Below are 24,571 nucleotides of genomic sequence, written 5' to 3'. Positions count from 1 at the left end.
AATCCTAAGAGCATTGGATGTAAAGTATGATACCGTGTGCACATTGATCCAAATGATGCCAAACTACAAAGATCTCAAGCCAACGGAAGTCATTGGAAGGATTGTTGCTCATGAGATGTCACTCAAGGATAAGGAGGAACTTCACAACAAGTCAAGTGGTGCTTACAAAGCCTCAAGTGAAGCCCCCACATCATCAAATGAGAAACCAACCTTCAATGAAGAATTGAGCTTAATGGTGAAGAACTTCAACAAATTCTACAAAAGTAGAAGCAAAGAAAGAAGCTCCAAGTCAAGGTCTTACAATGACAAGAGATCTTCTAGTCGAGAGTGCAATTGCTACAATTGTGGGAGACCCGGACACTACTCCAATGAGTGTACGACACCCTACAAAAGAAGAGAAGATTCTCCCAGAAGAAGGAGCAAAAGAGAAGAATCACCACCAAGAGAGAGGAGGAGTAGAGATGATCGTTATGAACGAAGACCCTCACGGAGAAGTAAGGATTCGGAAAGAAAGGACAAGTCATCAAGGAGCTACACAAAACGAAGACATCAAGCTCATGTTGGTGAATGGGTTTCCGGCTCCGACTCGGACAATCACTCCGAGAGAAGCTATCACTCCGACTCCGAACATACTCAAGATGAAGGTGTTGCCGGTCTAGCACTTGTGTCAACCAACTCCTACGACATATTTGACTCACCAAATGAAGGTGTTGGAAGATGCTTCATGGCCAAAGGTCCAAAGGTAACACATCCCGAGTATGTTGATTTTAATAGTGATGAAGATGGCTTGCTTGTGGATGATGATTTACTTGTTGACAACTCTAGTGATGAATACTATGATGAAACGTCAATTAATCATGCTAATCAAACGAATGACAATGATAAGGAGAAAATTGAGCTTCTAACTAAATAACTAAACACTCTTAAGTTGGCTCATGAAACTATCTTCGAAGATCATCGAGAACTTTTAAGGGCTCATGAGAAGTTATGCTTTGAAAAGCTCAATCTTGAGAAAGAGCATGAGTTCTTAAAGGCAATCAATGATGATCTCCGCAAGAAAAGTTCTTCTTACATTGCTAAGCGTTTACTCTTATCTACTTACATGCCTCAAGTCAAGTCTAGTAACAAGTACAAGAAAGATACTTCCTCTAGTAGTAACAATAATAATGTCAAATCCAATGTTGTTGCTTCTAGTAGTTCTCTTGATTCCACTAATGATTCTCTTAGCCAAGTTACACTTGAGCAAGAAAATAGTTTATTGAAGGGAATTATAGAGAAAGGTGTTTACAAGAGCCTTGCCGGGAGTAAGCAATTCGAGGAAATTGTACGCAAGCAAGGAAGGCACCGGAAGAATCAAGGTGTTGGTTTTGAACGAAAGTTCAACGCAAATGGAGTTGAGTGGGAAGAAGATCAATACCCCAAGACAACGTTTGTTCCTCAACAAGAGAAGTATGATCCTACTTCCTTCAAGGGGACACAAGCTCAAGATGATCTTCCACCACAAGACCACAAGAACAAAGGCAAGGACAAGCTTCAAGAAGAGATTGATGCATTTGAAGAAGCACCTAAAGCCTCGTTCAAGTGGGTCTCCAAGACTACGTCAAGTTCTACTTCATCAAGTACAACTACAACTCCAAGGATTCCCATCAAGATGATGTGGATCCCGAAGAAGAAGAACTAGAGAGTTCTTGAGGGTGACTCCGCCAACATTCTTCACTCATATCATTTTGGCAAGAACAAGTGCAATCAACTTTCACATCTTGCACTAGTTCAAGGAGTCACAAACCCTCATGTTGGTAAGGCAAGGGACAAGGTAACCTAATGTTTTCATGGACATCATCTTGTGTGTGCATCACTCTATGTCTATGGATATTCTTGTTTGTTCCTTGTGGGACTAACCCATGTAGGCAAGTTGAAAGTGCAACTCACTCCAAAGGATTTCTCCAAATGATCTGCATCAACATTGAGCATCTACATCTTCAACACCTACATGAAGTCATCATCGACAAAACCCAAGGTTAGTTCATCCCTCTAAGGGGGGATCTCACATCTAGGGGGAGCTTAACTCTAGGAATTGAGTCAAAGCAACTCTAATGGTGTCAACACATTAATGCATTATGTAAAAGTGGTAACCCCACTTGAGCTTAAACGATGAGTATGACCTATGATCAAATGTTCTCATTTGACTCCTAAGTCAATATACTCATATATAGATGACCTAGTCATCGCCAATTGCTTGATAGATGCTAAAATTGGTTCTGCATGCTTTGCCACATATTTCAATTGCCATCTTATTGTGTGAGCATGTTGGTGCATATTTTACTCATTCAAGGACATCCACTTGTTGTTTTATTTGTTTGGATTATTTTCTTTGTGACAAGTGGATGGACAAGAATGCCTAAGAACCTTCTTTAGCTATCTATGCTTTTCTCGTCTCAAACTCTATTCATGCTACATCACAAAATTGGATCAAGCCAGATTCGAACCACTCTGTGTGAGGAGCACTCGGAGCCCCCGATTCATCATAGACTTAAACTTCCAAAACCTCTTAGTGACTCTCGGTCTGACCGATCCTACCATTTCGGTCCTACCGAGATCAACAAGTTGATCTGAGTTTTCAATCTCGGTGCAATCGATTTGAACTTTTCGGTCACACCGATTTGCTGTAACTGAACATAGTTATGCATCTCGGTGCCACCGAGTTGTTCCACTCGGTCACACCGACAGGGTCGAGCTATATATATAGCCACGGGCAAAATTTTGGAAATTTCTCTGAAACCCTTCGCCCGTGCAACAGCTCGCTCTGCCATCATGGTCTCCAGATCGTCTCCTCATCGCCAGCAGCCTCCTGTCGCTGGTCTCCGCCGCCGTCAACAGATTTCGTCCCCGCCGTTGCCGCTGTAGCAAGTCCACCGCCCAATTAGGGTATGGACTTAATCTTTGTGCTATCCACGTCTGATTCCTGGCACATTGTTTTCATATTGATTCTTGCCACGATTGAAAATCTTCTATCCAGCCAAAGTAGTTCATAGATTAGACATGATTCAAATTTTTAGGTTTAGGTTTCCACCGAAACCATCTCGGACCCACTGAGTTGAAAAACTCGGTCTCACCGATTTGGCTTATGCCATTGCACTAGTGACTCTCGGTCTGACCGAGAATTACTAATCGGTGCAACCGATTTGAGGATTCTGTGAAACCCTAGCAGTCTCGGTACCACCAAACTGAAACCCGGTCCAACCGAGATCATCAGTTTAGGTTCCAAAACTGCTTCGGTATCACCGAGTTTGAAAATCGGTAGATCCGAAATGCTTTATGTGGAAAACTAAGACTGAACTTTTGAGTCATTCTTTTGCAAAAAACCTCTGCATTTTGTGATGCTCATCTTTTCTATCTCATCTATAACTCTTCACAGGGTCAGCAGTCAGCTTTTGCAGTATGTCTGATCAAAGTGACGGCTAGAACAGGTCAGAAGAGCAGATGGACTTGAGTGAGGGCACTAGTCCCTCAACTTCAGATGAAGGGAGCAGAAGTACTCCTAGCAATTTGCCTAAATCTGCAACTAGGCAAAGGAGGAAAAGAACTTCAGATTCAGAGGATGAAGATTACAAAGTTCAGGAAGATGAGGCTACTTCCAAGAAAGTGGTGCTCAAGAAGGAATATGTCTCAGCAAAGGATATAAAGCCAAGCATGAAGATCAAAAGGCCTGCAAGAAGGCAACCTATGCCCAAGGCCAGAGCATCAACTCAACTGCCTGAAAATCCTGATCCCAAAGAGCCAGCTGATGAAAGCAAGAAGAGGAAGGAAAGGGTCAAGAAGACCATGGCCAGAGTTGTTGGGAAACCTTCCATGATGGAAGAGGAAGAGCTTTCTACACCAGCACCAAAGGCACCAAAGCTTATGGGTGATGCTATTAAATCTGGGGCTGCAACATCTAAGCCCAAGGAAGCACCCAAAGCTGCCCCCAAGGCCAAGTCTGCACCAAAGAGGAATACCAAGAGTATTCCAGCCGCTGAGAAGAACAGGCCCCAACGCCTGAGGTTGCTGAGGAGGAAGATGAAGAAGGACAGGTTCTAAGGAAGCTCAAGACAAAGATACCAGATCACAATGATGCCCATCCTGTGGCTGAGGACATGAACATCAGAAAAGACTCAGGATTGAGGATATGGAGGATGGCAGATCCATATGCCACAAGGAGAAGAATTGCTGTTGATTACGGGTTCCATACAAAGGAACAACAGGACTTCTATGAGACAATCTTATTGGACAAGAAGCCCATAGTTTGTGACATGAGGTGGGTTGACTGGAAATTCATCAAGGAGAATGAAGAGCACTATCCTGGAGTGCAAGACAGCTTTGTTGCTTGTGGAGTTACAGATTTTTTTGGGCAAAAGCTCACAAATTGGAATTATGAGCTTATCATAAAATTCTACTCCACAGCACACTTTTACCCAAATGGAAGAATTTTTTGGATGTCTGAAGGTACAAGGTACCAATCCATAGTTGAAGAATGGGCAAAACTAATAAATGCCCCAAAGGAAAATGATGATGATCTGGATGTATATGCCAAGAAGAAAATGGGACACAATACCATGGCACACATTTACAAGGAGATCCCAGACAAAGCCCTAGAGACTTTCACTTTTGGATCAGTCCATTTTCTGTTGTCAGGGCTGCCTACTATCAATTGGATCCTGAGGCACACTCTATTGCCCAAGTCAGGTGACCACAACATGATCAGAGGGCATGCCATCAATATGTTGCATTTATTTGATGTGCCACAAAAATTCAAAGTCATGAGCCTTATAGTTGAAACCATAAAGAGGACTGCAGCAGATCATAAGAGGAGCTGTGGATATGCCCCTCAGATTCAGGAATTGATCAACTCAAAGATGGGCACAGGGAAATATCAGTTGGATAGGGAACATTTTCCACTCTATCCAGACTTTGAGGACAATGAGGTTGTCATGAATGAAGATGATCCACAATCAGTTCAAGCTCAAGAGAAGAAGGAGAAGGCTGCCGAGATGCCAACTCAAGAGGAGGCATCTGAGTATTTCTTGAAAACCAAACAGGAGCAGCTTGGTTACTTGATAGCATCATCTCTGAGGATTGAGAAGGGGTTGGCCACCCTAACTCAAAACTAGGAGAGCCTGGAAAGAATCATGGAACAAAAATTCTATGATCTAGATGTCAAGGTAACTGAGATTCAGTCAGTTGTGGAGCAGCTGCAGGATGACATGCAGGAGAGGAAGGGCAAGACTACCACCAATGTGTTTGCCAGAGTGCCCAGAGCCCAGAGGTCAGTTGCAGCGCTAGTGACAGACACTAGAGCAACAACTTCAGCACCAGCCACTGCCCCTTCAGCTCCAGTGCAACCAGCTTCAGCATCAACTCCAGTACCCTCTACTTCAACTGAAGCCTTCATCCTTGGAGTTATCATGACACCACCACCAGAAGATCAAGCCTGAGAGTCGATCTAGCACCATGCATTTTCTATGAACTTTTTGGTAACTTGTTGCCAAAGGGGGAGAAAAATGTATAGATCATAGGCTTCGAGAGAGAGTGTTGCTTTTGTTCTCTCTTGCTTTATTTGGTGGTTTTTCAATCTTTGTTTGCTTTTGGTTGAGATACTATGCTTGTGAGACATTGATGATCATGTATTTGATCATAAGCTACACTTATGCATGCTTGATATTATCCTATCTATCTTATGTGATCACTCACTATGCTTGGTGATGAGTGCATGTATTCATTGTTTATTATTTTAAGCACTCCATCAAGATGTATGTGACATGGAAGAGTAACCCATGAGCCTAATTCATTGTGCATTTGCAGTCCAAAGCAAATCTAAAACTATGCACAAATTTAGGGGGAGCTCTTACTTATCACATACTTCTCAAAGCGACAATGTTATTTAAATTTTATTATCATTTGTCGAAGCTTTGATCTATATGTTGTCATCAATTACCAAAAAGGGGGAGATTGAAAGTGCAACTATCCCTAGGTGGTTTTGGTAATTCATAACAACATATAGCTCATTGAGCTAATGCTATTCCAAGACTATTGTTTCAGGAAAGCTCAATGAATGGCATGGCATGGATGATGAAAGTGGATCCCTCAAAATACTAAGGACAAAGGATTGGCTCAAGCTCAAAAGCTCAAGACTCTTCATTTTACATTTTAGTGATCCAAGATCACATTGAGTCTATAGGAAAAGCCAATACTATCAAGAAGGGATGAGGTGTTGCTTAATGAGCCTCTTGCTTCATGTGCTTAGTGATATGCTCCAAAACCCTCAACTACTTTCCCACATCCACATATGACCTAAACCCAAAGCCAAAATCGGTCGCACCGATTCTTCCAATCCGGCGCCACCGATTCCAAAAGTCATAGCCACTGCCACAAACCCTAAGCAAATCGGTCTTACCGATAGGGATCTCGTTCTCACCGAGATGGGATTGTAATCTCTCTGTTTCCCTTTGTAACGTTTTGGTCTAACCGAAGTGAGCGATCGGTCCCACCGAGATTGCAATGTAAACTCTCTGTTTCCGTTTTGTAACATTTCGGTCTCACCGAAAAGAGCAAATCGGTCCCACCGAGTTTACCTGACCAACTCTCTGGAAAGCTTATTACCACATCGGTCTCACCGAGTTTGTGTAATCGGTCTCAGCGAGATTACGTTATGCCCTAACCCTAACTGAATCGGTCTTACCGAGATGCATGTCAGTCCCACCGAAAATCACTAACGGTCACTAGGTTTACTAAATCGGTCCGACCAAGTTTAATGATTCGGTCCCACCGAGTTTGGTAAATTGTGTGTAACGGTTAGATTTTGTGTGGAGGCTATATATACCCCTCCACCTCCTCTTCATTCATGGAGAGAGCCATCAGACTGAACCTACACTTCCAACTTTCCATTTCTGAGAGAGAACCACCTACTTATGTGTTGAGGCCAAGATATTCCATTCCTACCATATGAATCTTGATCTCTAGCCTTCCCCAAGTTGCTTTCCACTCAAACCCTCTTTCCACTAGATCCAAATCCTATGAGAGAGAGTTGAGTGGTGGGGAGACTATCATTTGAAGCACAAGAGCAAGGAGTTCATCATCAACGCACCATTTGTTACTTCTTCGAGAGTGGTGTCTCCTAGATTGGCTAGGTGTCACTTGGGAGCCTCCAACAAGATTGTGGAGTTGAACCAAGGAGTTTGTAAGGGCAAGGAAATTGCCTACTTCATGAAGATCTACCGCTAGTGAGGCAAGTCCTTCGTGGGCGACGGCCATGGTGGGATAGACAAGGTTGCTTCTTTGTGGACCCTTCGTGGGTGAGCCCTCCGTGGACTCGCGCAGCCGAACCCTTCATGGGTTGAAGTCTCCATCAACGTGCATGTATGATAGCACCACCTATCAGAACCACGCCAAAAACATCCGTGTCTCTAATTGCGTTTGAATCCTCCAAACCCTTCCCTTTACTTTCTTGCAAGTTGCATGCTTTAATTTTCGCTGCCTATACACTCTTTGCATGCTTGCTTGAATTGTGTGATGATTGCTTGACTTGTCCTAAAATAGTTAAAATCTGCCAAACTCTAAAATTGGAAAAAGTTAAGTTTTTATTGGTCAAGTAGTCTAATCACCCCCCTCTAGACATACTTCAAGGTCCTACACTTCTAATTTGGTGAAATGTCTTCTTCTTAGTTTACACATCATAGTTCTGGTTATCTCTTCCATCCTGTTTTTCATACATATTACATCCTCCTATCATGTGGTTGTCTAACATCAAAGTTTTATTTGTCTGCATCACGCATCAATTTGTTCTGAAGAACTAAATTTTATTCGTTTTTCTTGTCGGCTTGACTTAACATGGCACAGAGAAAGAGGGAGAAACATAGAATGGCAGGGAATGAGAAGCGGATGAATCCTGCAGATTCTGCTGGTACTAATGGTGCAATAGAAGGTGAAAGTCCGGCGGAAAATTCTACAAACACGGCATCCCATGCTACACTAACTGCAAAAAAGCCAAATAGAAACAAATAGCTGCCACCAAACAAGCAGAGACAGCCCTAGTTCTTGCAACACCTACCACAGTACTACCAGCTGCACGACATACTCGTGCATCAACTGAGCTAGCAGCACGTTCCCAAGCTCCCTTGCCACCTGACACTACTTCCCAAGCACTCTTGACACAAGACGAGTTGGCAATATCATATGAACCTTGTGAGCTTCAACAGCAAGAAGGTAGTTGCTGGAGTCAAGTTACAGTTGCATGCTTCTTTATATGTAGTCTCATAGTTTGATGTACACTAACACTTCCTATGTTTGTTGTTGGACTAGCACCTAGGCACAAGAGGAAACAAACATCAGGGATAATGCTCGGTAGGTTAACTAAATCTAGAGGAGGAAGAATGGAGATCCGTTTTGAGGGAGGTTTAAAAAGGCCACGTGATGCTACAGAGTCAGCCAAGTTAGTATCAGAGGCAGCGGTTGCCGTTAGGTGTCATGTACGTATCCTTCCAACATGGATTCAGTACAGGAATGACAAAGACGAAACCCAGTTCAACACCTTCCTCGACCATTTATCTGTAAGTATGGTTATGTATGGAAACTAGTAATATTGTCTTTTTTTTGTCCCATACTTTCTAGGTTGCTGATAATGAGACTCCCATAATTTTCAACAGATGAGGTTCAAGTTGGATAGCCAAGATGATGCAACCAGACAAGCTTGCACCCTTGTTTTCAAGTCTGCTCTGCGACAGTATCGGTATAACTTGAGGAAAACTCACTTTGAAGGCAAGGCTAACAGTGAACTTTCCCAAACATCTCTAGTGGAAAATATATCGGATGAAGACTAGAGGGGCCTTGTTAAACACTGGTCTGATCTGAAGTATCAGGTACATTATATATATGTGATCAGATCACATGTTGAAGTCCTATTGATGCATGTGCCACACAAATCTATCTTCTTGTAGGTGAACTGTTCAAAGAGCAAGGCCAACCATACGAAAGTGAAATTCCAACAGACGACAGGATCTCGTACCTATATTGCACACTTCGAGGCTCTTGTAATTTGCTGTTGTTTCACTCTTTTCGCTGTACCATATTATCAGATCTATATTGACTTGTTCGAAGTGCAGAGGAAAGCCCGCAAGGACCAAAAAGTACCTGAACCAAATGCTGTGGAAATCTTCAAGGACTGTCACACCAGCAAGAAGGGCATGACTACACCAGTCAAAGCCGCTGTTGTAATTCCTTAATCCTCATGCCTTTTAACTACTATTTACTTTGACTTGTGCCTTGAACTGCATGGTTTGCAGCTAATGTCTATTAATCTTTTCAATTTTAGGGGGAGTCCTAGATTAGGGGGTGTCCGGATGGCCGGACTATGACCTTTGGCCGGACTCCCGGACTATGAAGATACAAGATTGAAGACTCCGTCCCATGTCCGGATGGGACTTTCCTTGGCGTGGAAGGCAAGCTTGGCGATACGATATGAAGATCTCCTCCCATTGTAACCGACTCTGTGTAACCCTAGCCCTCTCCGGTGTCTATATAAACCGGAGAGTCTTAGTCCGTAGGACGAACAACAATCATACAATAGGCTAGATTCTAGGGTTTAGCCACTCCGATCTCGTGGTAGATCTACTCTTGTACTACCCATATCATCAATATTAATCAAGCAGGAGTAGGGTTTTACCTCCATCGAGAGGGCCCGAACCTGGGTAAAAACATCGTGTCCCTTGTCTCCTGTTACCATCCGCCTAGACGCACAGTTCGGGACCCCCTACCCGAGATCCGCCGGTTTTGACACCAACGTTGGTGCTTTCATTGAGAGTTCCTCTCTGTCGTCGCCTTTTAGGCCCGATGGCTTCTTTGCTCATCAATCGGATGCGGTCCGGGATGAGACTTTTCTCCCGGACAGATCTTCGTATTCGGCAGCTTCGCACTGCGGGCTGACTCGTTCGGCCATCTGGAGCAGATTGAGAGCTACGCCCCTGGCCATCAGGTCAGGTTTGGAAGCTTGAACTACACGGCCGACATCCGTGGGGACTTGATCTTCGACAGATTCGAGCCACAACCGGGCACGCCGCATTGTCATGAAGGACACGATCTACCTCTGTCATCGGACAACGCCCAGAGCGTCGCTCAGGTGTCTGCTCCGACCATTAGCTTGGAGCCCACTACGCTAGTCAGGGACGGACGGTTAGACGCCACCCCGGAAACTGCAATCTCTACGGCGATAGAGCCGGATACCAGCCTAGCCCCTCGCAAGGCCTGTGACTCCGAGGTGGCGGACTCCGATCCGGACTCCGTAAATCCCGCACCTCTCTCGGTTAAGCCCGATTGGGCTCCGGTCATGGAGTTCACCGCTGCGGATGTCTTTCAGCACTCACCTTTCGGCAACATCCTGAATTCATTAAAGTCTCTCTCTTTGTCAGGAGAGCCCTGGCCGGACTACGACCAACACAGTTGGGACGCGGACGACGAAGAAATTTGTAGCCCACCCACCACCCACTTTGTAGCCACTGTCGACGATTTAACCGACATGCTCAACTTCGACTCCGAAGACATCGACGGTATGGACGCCGATGAAGGAGACAATCAAGAACCAGTCCCTATAGGGAACTGGAAAGCCACCTCGTCATATGACATATACATGGTGGACACCCCTAAAGCGGGGGATGGCGAGGAGAAAACGGAGGATGACCCCTCCAAGAAGCAACCCAAGCGCCGACGTCAGCGGCGCCGCTCTAAGTCCCGCCAAAGCAAAAATGGCGATTCTGGCACCGGAGATAACAATATGCCGGATAGTGCCGAAGACAACCCCCTCCAGCAGGATTCAGTGCAGGAGAACGAAGGAGCCAGCCCTCGTGAGAGAGCGGCCGACAAAGAGGATGAGGACGACAATTACATGCCTCCCTCCGAAGACGAGGCAAGCCTCGACGACGATGAATTCGTCGTGCCAGAGGATCCCGTCAAGCAAGAGCATTTCAAACACAGACTCGTAGCCACGGCAAACAGCCTCAAGAAGAAACAGCAGCAGCTTAGAGCTGACCAAGACCTGCTAGCCGACAGATGGACCGAAGTCCTGGCGGCCGAAGAGTATAAACTAGAACGCCCATCCAAGAGCTACCCGAAGCGCAGGCTGCTTCCCCAACTTGAGGAGGAAGCAACCAAACCTACATCACCAGCGTACGATGCGCCCGATCGGCCACCTCGAGGCCGCGATAGAGAGGCCTTCAGGCCCTCGACCCAAGCCGCACCCCAACACAGCTCAAAACATACCAGAGTACGGGGAGACGCAACAGACCTGCGAGACATCTTGGAGAATAAGGCAAGGCAAACAAGATCGATCTACGGATCGCATGGGCGCCCCGCTTCACGTGACACTAGCCGTCACGCCGGACATAATAAATATGGCCCGACCGAATACAACATACCAAGCTCGTCCGAGCTGCGTCGCGATATAGCTTAGTACAGGGGCGCCGCACACCCACTATGCTTCACAGACGAAGTAATGGGTCATCAAATCCCCAAGGGCTTCAAACCCGTAAACATCGAATCATACGATGGCACAACAGATCCTGCGGTATGGATCAAGGATTATCTCCTTCACATCCACATGGCCCATGGCGATGATCTACACGCCATCAAATACCTCCCGCTCAAGCTTAAAGGACCAGCTCGGCATTGGCTTAATAGCCTGCCAGCAGAGTCAATCAGTTGTTGGGAGGACCTGGAATCCACATTCCTTGACAACTTCCAGGGCACGTATGTGCGACCACCAGACGCCAATGACCTAAGCCACATAATCCAGCAACCAGAGGAATCGGCCAGACAATTCTGGACACGGTTCCTGACAAAGAAAAACCAAATAGTCAATTGTCCGGACGCCGAGGCCCTCGCAGCCTTCAGGCATAACATCCAAGACGAATAGCTTGCCCGGCACCTAGGACAGGAAAAGTCGAAGTCTATGGCAGCCCAAACGACACTCATGACCCGCTTTTGCGCGGGAGAGGAGAGCTGGCTAGCTCGTAGCAATAACATAAGCAAAAGCCCTGGCAATTCGGATAACAAGGATAACAACGGCAGGTCACGCCGCAACAAGCATAAGCGCCGCATTAACGGTGACAATACTGAAGATACGGCAGTCAATGCCGGATTCAAAGGCTCTAAACCGGGTCAGCAGAAGAAGCCATTCAAACGAAACCCTCAGGGCCCATCCAGCTTAGACCGGATACTTGATCGCTCGTGCCAGATACACGGCACCCCCGAACAGCCAGCAAATCACACCAACAGGGATTGTTGGGTGTTCAAGCAGGCAGGCAAGATAAGTGCCGAGACTAGAGACAAGGGGCTACATAGAGATGACGAGGAGGGTCCCCGGCCGCCGAACAACAAAGGACAGAAGGGATTTCCCCCGCAAGTTCGGATGGTGAATATGATATACACAACCAACATCCCCAAAAGGGAGCGGAAGCATGCTCTCAAGGACGTCTATGCGCTGGAGCCTGTCGCCCCAAAGTTCAACCCATGGTCCTCCTGCCCGATCACTTTCGATCGACGGGACCATCCCACCAGCATCCGTCACGGCGGATTTGCCGCACTGGTCCTACACCCAATTATCGACGGATTTCACCTTACCAGAGTCCTAATGGACGGCGGTAGTAGCCTGAACCTGCTTTACCAGGACACAGTGCGAAAAATGGGCATCGATCCTTCGAGGATTAAACCCACAAAGACAACCTTCAAAGGTGTCATACCAGGGGTCGAAGCCAGCTGTACAAGCTCGGTCACACTCGAGGTGGTCTTCGGATCACCGGATAACTTCCGGAGCGAGGAGTTAATCTTCGACATAGTCCCATTACGCAGCGGCTATCACGCCCTGCTCGGACGAACCGCATTTGCAAAATTCAATGCGGTGCCGCACTACGCATATCTCAAGCTCAAGATGCCAGGACCTTGCGGAGTCATCACAGTAAATGGAAACAAAGAACGCTCTCTCCAACAGAGGAGCACAAGGCGGCCCTAGCGGCGGAAGTACAGAGTAGCCTCTCAAGGCAGTTCTCCAATCCAGGCGCCAAACGTCCGGACAACGTCAAGCGAGCCCGAAGTAACCTACAACAAATCCGGCTGGCACGCTCCGAGCAAGCATAGCAGTGCGGCCCCGACCCCAGCCCCCGCCAAACGGCAATGCTGGTACCACGCGTACATAATTATGCCTTAGAGATACCATGGGCATAAGGGGAGGGGCACAACAATGGCACGCCCAGAATGCGGCTTAGCCGCACAAGGGGGCTCCCTATTTCGCCGTTTTCCTTTTTCACACACTTTCAGGACCCAACTATTCGGAAGGCCGGTCCGGCAATACTATCGCCGAATCAACGATGCAATAGCCAGGGAGGAAGCAAGCTACGTCAAATGTCAAGGTGGTATCTATAACGAGTTTAAATACCTGTTTCTCTTACAATACCGCAGCATGCCCCTGAAGGGGAATATGTCAAATACTCCCATCTCTTGTTTACCGCACTTTTTGTATTGTTCTGCTTTCATAGCAGCCCTTTTTTTAATAAACAATACATAGCTCTTATCTATTATTGTACTTATCTATTTTTATATGCAAACATGTTCAGTCATGACACTATGCAACTGTACACTTTGGCACGGATAATACACCAGGGGCTTACAACACCCCATAACGTGGTGTGAGAAGACCGAACACTCTAACAAGTGCGGCACCCCGAACTTATAGCACTATATGCATCGGCTCTGAATCATGTCTTTGGTCAATAGTTGGGTTTGCCCGGCTCCCATGTTTTGGTACCTTACGTTCCGCATTGTTGGCTAAGGTAGCGTTGGGAGAACTACTGCGATTGTGCCCCAGTTGAGCTGGGTTAACACCTCAGTAGAGAAAGCTAAAACTGACTGTCATGATAGTGCGAGAGACCGGTCGCTGTTCGCGAGGTTTTTCCGAGTCCTTAAAGACTTATGCCGCTTCAAGCAAAGAACCGGACTTATCTGGCCTAGGCGTGGATAGCGCCCCAAACTCGGTCTTCCGAATACTAGGGGCTTCGCTAAAATTTAAAATTATAGAATTCTATGGCTAAGTGAGAGTGATAAAGCATTATAAGTCCGACGGCCTGGTTTGCTGTGCTGAACGCCTCCCTAGATGGACCCAAGAATGGGAACAAGAGCGCTCAGGTTTATCCCGAACACCCCAGCACTCGTGGCACGGGGGTCGAAGCCGACGACTTGCATCTCTCAGGTTTGATAAACGGCCGCACAGAAGGTAATATTTTAAATTAACTAGCGTTGCTTAACGCATATGAACAAAGCTTCAGCGTACAGGATAACAAATGCGAGTTTACTCAAAAATTACATCTTTGGAGCACTCATCCGCTATGCGGCGGGCACCCTTCGGAACACCATTATAATACATCTCGGGCGTACGATACTCCTTGCCCGGCGGTGGCGCGTCCGTCAACAGCCTCTCCACGTCTAGCTTGCCCCAGTGCACCTTAGCACGGGCAAGGGCCCGGCGGGCACCTTCAATACAAACAGAGCACTTGACGACCTCAATCCACGGACACGCGTCCACCATCCGCCGCACCAGACCGAAGTAGCTCCCAGGCATGACTTCTCCAGGCCACAGCCGAGCTATGAGGCCCTTCATGGCCTGTTCGGCCACCTTGTGGAGCTCAACCAGCTGCTTCAGCTGGTCGCTCAGGGGCACCAGATGTTCGGCCTCAGCATACTGAGACCAGAACACTTTTTCCGTCGAGCTCCCCTCTTCGGCTCGGTAGTATGCGGCGGCATCAGACACACTACGGGGCAGATCGGCGAACGCTCCTGGAGAGCTCCGGATTCGGGTAAGTAGCAGATAATTAACTTTTATATTTTTGCTTTGCATAAAGAATGCCTTACCCGTCGCGTCGCTATCTTCTTCATCACCTCGATCTCCTGAAGGGCCTTCTGGGCTTCGGCCTTAGCGGTCTTGGCTCTCTCAAGAGCCAAGGCAAGCTCAGACTATCGAGTCTTCGAGTCACGCTCCAAACTCTTGTGTTTTTCCACGAGAGCCTGGAGCTCTTGCCGCACCTCCGCCACCCGCGCCTCCTGCTTCTCTCGCTCGGCGCGCTCCAAGGCCGCACTCTTTTCGGCCTTGGAGACCGCCTCTTTCAGGGTCGCCACCTCGGTCGTGGCTCCTGCAACATTAACGTTGGTCCTGTTATTATTATTATTATTATGCAACCAGGTATTTCTATATACATTTACAGGAGGTACTACATACCCTCTTTATCCTCGAGCTGCTTCTTGGCACGGCCGAGCTCGCTCTTGGACCGCTCGAGGCTTTCCTTCAAGGCATTGACCTCCGCAGTCAGTGCGGCAGAGGTCAGCAGTGTAGCCTGCATTCCCATATTGACATATTTCTATTAGACTCCTGCGTATATCTTTTAAGATACTCAGTTCGGCTTTTCTTTCCGAACACCGAACTAAGCATCATGGGCTACTGTCTATGCGGTAACATTATATATATATGTTTTTGAACACATACCTCAAAGCCCGTTAACAGGCTTGTGCAAGCTTCCGTCAGCCCGCTCTTGGCGGACTGAACCTTCTGAATCACCGCACTCATAACAGTGCGGTGTTCTTCATCGATAGAGGCGCCGTTGAGCGCCTCCATCAAATTGTCCGACGCCTCCGGGTGGACGGAAGTCGCCGGCGTCGCGGACTTGCCCTTCTTGTCAAGGCGCCGCCTATCGGGCTCTGGAACCACTGATGGTTCTGGAGCAGTGTCCGGCCCAGGGCCGGACTTAGATCCCTCCGGGGTTTTACCCCCTTTGGGTTGGGAGTCCGGAAGGTCGCCTTGTGGTGCTTCTAGGACCACCTCCTCTTGGTTTTGTCCCCTACGGGACTTCACCTCCGCGCCGTCTGTAGGGAGAGGGGAGGAGGCCGTCGGAAGTGAAGCGCTATTCACATCCGACGAATTCAGAGATCCGCTCGACGAATCGCCAAGCTGAGCTCTGGGCGGACTGTATGATTAGCTTCGGTGTTAGAAGCTATCAAATAATAAAGGAGTGCAATAAGTCATTCGTGTAGTCGGACACTTACGATTTTGCCAGGGGCTTGATCCTGGAAGGCCAGTCCTCCTCGCCGTCTTCGGCATCGGGGGCGTAGTCCGGTAGAAGGGGCTTCCCCTTCTTGGACCCTCCGGCTTCCCCAGTTGGGGCGGCCTTTCTCTTCTTTCCTCCCCCGCTGGAGGGGGAGAGGCATCTTCTTCTTCCTCCTCCTCATCTTCGGAGGCGGAGGGCGCGTTGGAGCCGTCGGGCAAATCCGACGACACTGGGCGCCGGGAACTCTTTCGGGTCCCCGTGGCCTTCCCCTTGGCCTTCTTCTCCGGCACCACATGGGGTGCCGGAACCAGTAGCTTCGCTAAGTGTGCGTCTACTGGGCCTTCGGGCAAAGGGGTCGGACAGTCAAACTGTCCGGATGTCCTCTTCCAATCCCGTCAAAGGAACGAGAGTTTAGATCCCACATAAGGTCACACTATGAAATGCGGATATCCCGTAAGGGACTAAAGGTAAGCTTACTTTGGAGGCTTGACGTTTGGTGCAAAACCCGCGATCCTTGGTGACGGGAGGGGAGACCTTGGAGCTTTTGAAAAGCACCTTCCAGCCGTCCTCGTGCTTCGTTTCGAAGAGCCGGGATAGAGTCTGGTTCCGGGCCGGGTCGAACTCCCACAAATTGAAGTCCCGTCATTGACACGGGAGGATCCGGCGGAAGAGCATGACCTGGACCATGTTGACAAGTTTGACCTTCTTGGCCACCAGGTCTCGGACGCAGGTTTGGAGTCCGGTCACCTCTTCCGGATTGCCCCACGACAGGCCCGTCTCTTTCCAAGATGTGAGCCGGGTGGGGATGCCGGATCGAAATTCAGGGGCCGTTGCCCATTTAGGGTCACGCGGCTCGGTAATATAAAACCATCCAGATTGCCACCCTTTGATGGTTTCCACGAAGGCATCCTCGAGCCAGGTGACGTTGGCTATCTTGCCCACCATGGCACCTCTGCATTCCGCCTGTCGTCCTTGCACGACCTTCGGCTTGACGCTGAAGATCTTCAGCCATAGGCCAAAGTGGGGCTGGATGCGGAAGAAGGCCTCGCACACGACGATGAACGCCGAGATGTTGAGGATGAAGTTCGGGGCCAGGTCGTGGAAGGCCAGGCCATAGAAGAACATGAGCCCCCAGACGAACGGGTGAAGAGGAAAACCCAGTCCGTGGAGGAAATGGGGAAGAAAAACAACCCTCTCATGGGGCCTGGGGGTGGGGATGAGTTGCCCCGCATCTGGGATCCGGTGCGCGATGTCGTTAGACAAGTATCTGGCCTTCCTCACGTTTTTGATTTGTCCCCCCATGACGGAGGAGGCCATCCATCTACCTCCCACTCCTGACATGGTTTGAGAAGGTTGAGGTGGGAAGTGCGGGCTTGGGCGCTGGAGCTCGAGCACGCAGGGACGGATAAGCAGAGGAGGAAGAGGGCGTGAATGGAAAGGGCGGATTGTTATCCCCTTATATGGGCGGCCAACACTACGAGCCCCCCACCGGCCTAATAAAACTCGCTTATCCCCCAAGCGTCGCGGTTAATGGCACGGTTGGGTTACCCACACCCGTATTGGTGAGAATCTCGGAATAAGGGGACACGATCTCTGCTTTGACAAGACGTGCCAAGGAAACCGCCTCGCTAAACGTGTTGAGGTGGAATAATGAAATAAATAAAGAGCCTGGCTGTTGCATGATGTCACGCCACAGAATACGTCAGCAGATCCGATTAATACAAATATTATTCTCTCTACGAAGGAATGTGGAACTTATTTTGCAGAGCCGGACACTACCCTGGTGTTCAACATCTTCTATGAAATATTCGGAGGAGGAACCTGCCTTGCAATGCCGAAGACAACTTGCACGCCGGACTCGTCGTCATTGAAGCCTGGTTCAGGGGCTACTGAGGGAGTCCTGGATTAGGGGGTGTCCGGATGGCCGGACTATGACCTTTGGCCGAACTCCCAGACTATGAAGATACAAGATTGAAGACTCTGTACCATGTCCGGATGGGACTTTCCTTGGAGTGGAAGGCAAGCTTGGCGATACGATATGAAGATCTCCTCCCATTGTAACCGACTCTGTGTAACCCTAGCCCTCTCCGATGTCTATATAAACCGGAGAGTTTTAGTCCGTAGGACGAACAACAATCATACCATAGGCTAGATTCTAGGGTTTAGCCACTCCGATCTCGTGGTAGATCTACTCTTGTACTACTCATATCATCAATATTAATCAAGCAGGAGTAGGGTTTTACCTCCACCGAGAGGGCCCGAACCTGGGTAAAAACATCGTGTCCCTTGTCTCCCGTTACCATCCGCCTAGACGCACAGTTCGGGACCCCCTACCGAAGATCCGCCGGTTTTGACACCGACAACACGACTACACCAGTCAAAGCCGCTGTTGTAAGTCCTTAATCCTCATGCCTTTTAACTACTATGTACTCTGACTTGTGCCTTGAACTGCATGGTTTGCAGCCAATGTCTATTACTCTTTTCAATTTTGTACACAATTATCTTAGCGTATCATTGCACCTTACAAGGTTTAAAAGCGAGGAGTGATGTTCCTTTGATCTTGACCCGTAATCTAGTTCCGTGCTTTACTTGCCCACACAACGTTACAATTGCATGTTTGTCTGTTCTCAGTTGTTTTTGTTGGAAATATGCCCTAGAGGCAATAATAAATTAGTTATTATTATATTTCCTTGTTCATGATAATCATTTACTATCCATGCTATAATTGTATTGAAAGGAAACTCAGATACATGTGTGGGTACATAGACAACACCATGTCCCTAGTAAGCCTCTAGTTGACTAGCTCGTTGATCAATAGATGGTCACGGTTTCCTGGCCATGGGCATTGGATGTCGTTGATAACGGGATCACATCATTAGGAGAATGATGTGATGGACAAGACCCAATCCTAAGCCTAGCACAAAGATCGTGTAGTTCGTATGCTAAAGCTTTTATAATGTCAAGTATCATTTCCTTGGACCATGAGATTGTGTAACTCCCGGATACCGGAGGAATGCTTTGGGTGTACCAAACGTCACAACGTAACTGGGTGGCTATAAAGGTGCACTACAGGTATCTCCGAAAGTGTCTGTTGGGTTGGCACGAATTGAGACTGGGATTTGTCACTCTGGTTGACGGAGAGGTATCTCTGGGCCCACTCGGTAGGACCTCATCATGTGCACAATGTGACCAAGGGGTTGATCATGGGATGATGTGTTACGGAACGAGTAAAGAGACTTGCCGGTAACGAGATTGAACAAAGGTATCGGGATACCGACGATCGAATCTCGGGCAAGTATAATACCGCTAGACAAAGGGAATTGTATACGGGATTGATTGAATCCTTGACATCGTGGTTCATCCGATGAGATCATCGTGGAACATGTGGGAGCCAACATGGGTATCCAGATCCCGCTGTTGGTTATTGACCGGAGAATGTCTCGGTCATGTCTGTATGATTCCCGAACCCGTAGGGTCTACACACTTAAGGTTCGATGACGCTAGGGTTATAAAGGAAGTTTGTATGTGGTTACCGAATGTTGTTAGGAGTCCCGTATGAGTTCCCGAACATCACGAGGAGTTCCGGAATGGTCCGGAGGTAAATATTTATATATGGGAAGTCCTGTTTTGGTCACCGAAAAAGTTTCGGGTTTTATCGGTAACGTACCGAGACCACTGGAAGGGTCCCGGGGGTCCACCAAGTGGGGCCACCATCCCTAGAGGGCTGCATGGGCCAAGTGTGGGAGGGGACCAGCCCCAGGTGGGCTGGTGCACCCCCCCCCCCACAAGGGCCCAAGGCGCCTAGGGTTTGGGGAGGGGGGCTCACCCACCTAACTTGGGGGGCAAGTTTCCCCTCTCACCCCCCTCTTGGCCGCCACCCTAGATGGGATTGGGGCTGCCGCACCCCTTGGGGTGGAAACCCTAGAGGGGGCGCACCCCTCCCTCTCCCCTATATATAGTTGAGGTCCTGAGGGCTGCCAAGACATGAGTTTTGACCTCTCCCTGGCGCAGCCCTACCTGTCTCCCTCCTCCTCTCCCGCGGTCCTTGGCGAAGCCCTGCAGGATTGCCACGCTCCTCCATCACCACCACGCCGTTGTGCTGCTGCTGGACAGAGTCTTCCTCAACCTCTCTGACGATGTCCTGGACTAGGGGGTACTCACCACGTCATCTCCCGATCTGTTAGATTGGGCCGAGGACCCCCATGGCCGTATACTCATGGGCCAGTCCGAACAGCTGCCGCATACAAGGAAGAATCCACAAGACTTGGCGATCAAGACAAGGACTCCTCCCCCACCGGCGTATTGGGCTAGGACTCTTGTTATCCTAGGCCTCTGGTGCATTATATAAACCGGGGCCAGGCTAGTCGATAGACATATACAACAACAATCATACCATAGGCTAGCTTCTAGGGTTTAGCCTCTCTGATCTCGTGGTAGATCAACTCTTGTACTACCCATATCATCAATATTAATCAAGCATGAGTAGGGTTTTACCTCCATCAAGAGGGCCCGAACCTGGGTAAAAACATCGTGTCCCTTGTCTCCTGTTACCATTGATCCTAAGACGCACTGCTTGGGACCCCCTACCCGAGATCCGCCGGTTTTGACACCGACATTGGTACTTTCATTGAGAGTTCCGCTGTGTGATCGGCGAAAGGATCAATGGCTCAACTGCAGGTCAACTACGACGTCGCCTTCTTCGTCACCAGCTCGACTGGTCACCTTGGCTTGACCGAGGACTGCGCCCTACCTCCGATCGTCATGTTCGGATGAAGGCCTTCATCAACACCAACTCCGATCTCTATCAGGATCATGGAGGAGTCATCCATGGAGCTCGGGGGCTCAACGTCACCATTGCCCTCAAGCGACCGTGCTATTTTTCTGGACAGCAAACTTGTATCCTCTGCCACTGCCTTCTCGAGTGTCGCTTAAACGATTACTTCAGTGGAATTATGCGGAATTAAGTCTACAACAACCCTGCGAAAATTTCGTCGAGTTCCGATGGAGGAATCTCCGGCAATATCCGATATACCGGAGCCCTGTTGAATCTGGATGAGAATCCGGACGGCTTTAGGTCGTGGTATCCAGCATCTAGCTCGGATGTCCTTTGGAGGATCCAACCGTTGATCTGCTGCGGAATTCCTATATCTACCACATGCCAAAAACTCAGCTCGATCCGACCGTCCAAACTCCGGGAAACTTCAGATTAGTGCATCACTTTATGGATCTATTTTCTGCGCGAGAACGAATCCGACCCGAATTCATCTTCTTTATGAACGGGATCTTGGACATCCCTTTTGAAGGAAGTTTTCGTATGGGGTGTTGTATTTTATTCTCAAACACATCCCAGTAGTATTAAAAGTATTCTTGCAATACGAACTTCACCGTCGCGCCGGTGTCAAACCAGCCCGACAACATCACTCCACGGCGGCCGACCTGCGTTAGACACGTCGTCGCTTTGTCGAGCCGAGCTCAATTTCTTCGGATCATCATCTCGGCCAGCCGAACAATAGTTCGGCATTGCAAAGGATAAATCGTCACCAATATTGCCGCCCCACAGATTACACGGAGCGGGCACACCTGCATCGCCACACCGTCACTTCATCAAGCCGGCATCGACCACGTCACGACCTGCATCGCGTGACCGGGGCTTCATCATCTCTTCATCAACCCACTCCGGGGACTTCGGCGTCGCTGGCAGACCAGCTTCGTCACCTTAGCTGGACCGAGGGCTTTGCCTCGGCGAGCCAACCTTTGCCAGCATCGCCATGCCGTTGCTTTATCGCCCATCAGGCGATAGGTGTGCGGATCGAGTCCCAATTTTGGGAATCACCTTTCTTCGGATTGCTACAACAAATAAGCCAGGTGCTATTAATCCTAGTATTTTTTGCTTGTTAGGGTTCATTTTTATCAATGAATTATTACTCTGGTTTGTCCATCATATGTACGCAGGTCTATCAAATAGTGGCCGCATTAACGACGGTCGCATGGTGGTTCGATCAGTTTCCGTACATAGTCCAGCGAACGCTGCATCCGAAACTCGAACCGACCTGTGAATACAGGCCTTGTCGTGCCTTTACCGCATCACGCCGCCGCCCTGCATCGACATTGACTTCGGCGCCAGGCCATATTTCGTTTATTACTCACTTTGCATAAATTATTTGTTATGCAACGATTTTTTTCTTTTCTTATTATTACTATTATCTCCGGTTTGCACTATTTTTTGTGCACAGGAAAATGATCCAGCCGGACTATATCCTTTGGCGTCACCTCGGCTGGACGAGGGGCTTCATCAACACTTCATTACCCCATGCCGGGGACTTCGGCATCACCTGCCGTCCTGCATTTACCATGCTATGTCACCACTTCGGAGTGACGAGCTCTTTGCTCCGCCACCTCGGCACCGGCTCGGGGATGGAACCTTGTCCCGCATCAAGCTCGGACCGCGTCATCAATACCGAACACATTAACCAGCTAAGTTGTCTTCATGCTCAAAGTTTTAAATTTTTAACTTGTGTTCGGCTCGGCCAAGCATTATACTTTTTTGGAAAAAAGTTGCTTGTAAAAATTTCCTTGTCCAAACTTTGCTTGTGACGCGCAAATTCAAATACCCCATTTACTTGGAGGCTTCCTTCATGAAGCTTTTTCCTCTTGCATATGGTTATACTTGTACGGCTTCTTACCTTGTTCGTGTATTACACCACAATATGCACCATATTGACTTAAGCGATTTGCAAGCTGGGTTGCCTGGCTCCTGTGCTTACCCCTACGTTCCCGATTGTTCGGCTAGGGAGTAAAGGGAGCACCTCTGCGATTGTCACGATCGGGTCACCCGAGCCGGACCTCAGACTGGGTGAAGCCGAAAGCTAGCACTCTTATTGTTTTCAATCATGGTCGGCACACAACGGAACTCATGAGTACAAAAAATCTATTGCACAAGTCTCATAATAACAATGAGCACCGAAGAAAGGTATCGATGGGGGTACTATTTTCTTCAAAGATGCTTCTTACTCTTCGCAGTAATATAGCATAAGTTCCCTGAGCGCGCTTTGTCTGTTACGGCCTTATGGCCTGATTGCCTGGTTATTGGAAACATCGTCGATATTCTCGACAGATGGAGTACATAACACTTTTCGGTCCTTGACCGAAGAGGGAGAAGCCGACGGTCGGTTAAGACGCGTTTAAAGTTCGGTTGAACATAGATATGATATAAGTACTTCGGTACATGCAATCATTCTTTTACCCAAGTCACTTGGGGGCTCTTAAATTTATATGAGCCGTTTTATGATAAGTGTTTTTCTTCTTAGTCGTTGCAAAGTTTTTATTATTATTTATCACTCCTTTTTTCGACACAAGTGTGCGGTCACTAGCAGGGGAGCCTAATTTCTCTCTCAAAGCCGCTAGAGTTTAGTTTGCTAAACTGGCCTAGTAAGCCGTAGGCTGACCCGCTTGAAGTTTTGAGATAGGATGTGTCGTGTTAAAGCACGGCAGAAGCACCTTTTTTTCTAAAGTCCAATTTTCGGATTGGCACCGAACACTTGATCTAGTTCGGACATTAACCTTTTGAATAAGTTTTTTGGCTTTTCGAGCCCGTGGCACTTTTAAACTATTTGTGTGTTTTCAGCACAAGTCTCACAGTGCAACGCCGGACACCTTTAGAGATTCGGCAAAAACATTCTCGGATATTTCTATATATGCATCGGTTTCGAATTGTGTCTTCGGTCAATACTTGGGTTGCCCGGCTCCTGCGCTTGCCTCCTATGTTTCGCTTTGTTCGGCTAGGTGTGCAAGGGGAGAACCACTGCGATTGTGCTTCCAGCTCACATGGTTAAGCACCTCAGTGGAGAAAGCCGAAAACTGACTGTCACAATAAGCGTAAACTGGTCGGCGATCCGATGACGGCGTTAAACGACGGGCCATTCATACCAATGGCCGAAGTATTTACGGCTTGACCTCGACTGTCGCCGAACACTACCGGGGGCTATTAACTGGCCTCCCAAACTAAATCCTCGATATTTTGCTCTTACATTGGAGCTGAGGTTTCATGATCATGCTTAGCATGACAACCCAAAGAAAGGAACCGATAGCGGGACTATTTTCTTTGGAAGACATTTCTTCTGTTAAACAGTAATATAACATGTCTCTCCGCGTACCTTTGTTTATAAAACCGTATGGCCAGATTGCCTTGTTGGTTGTAAATCTTTGCCCTCATAAAGGCTTTATAAAGTAGGACAAACACTCCTCGGCTATTGGCCGAGGAGGTGGAAGCCGATGGTCGGTCAACAAAGTTTTGCACAATGCGGATCCGAGCATTAATGACGTAAAGTACTTGGATACATAGAGTCATTACACATAATTTGTGATTTTACTATGGATATCGATCCTTAATTCGGCCTCCCATGCCCGCATTAAGGCTCGGGGGCTACTGGGCTTCGGGCTTATTATTTACAAATATTAAAGAG

The sequence above is a fragment of the Triticum aestivum genome, chromosome 2B (genome assembly GCF_018294505.1).
Source record: "Triticum aestivum cultivar Chinese Spring chromosome 2B, IWGSC CS RefSeq v2.1, whole genome shotgun sequence".
NCBI lineage: Eukaryota > Viridiplantae > Streptophyta > Magnoliopsida > Poales > Poaceae > Triticum > Triticum aestivum.
Note: the sequence above shows the minus strand (reverse complement) of the source record.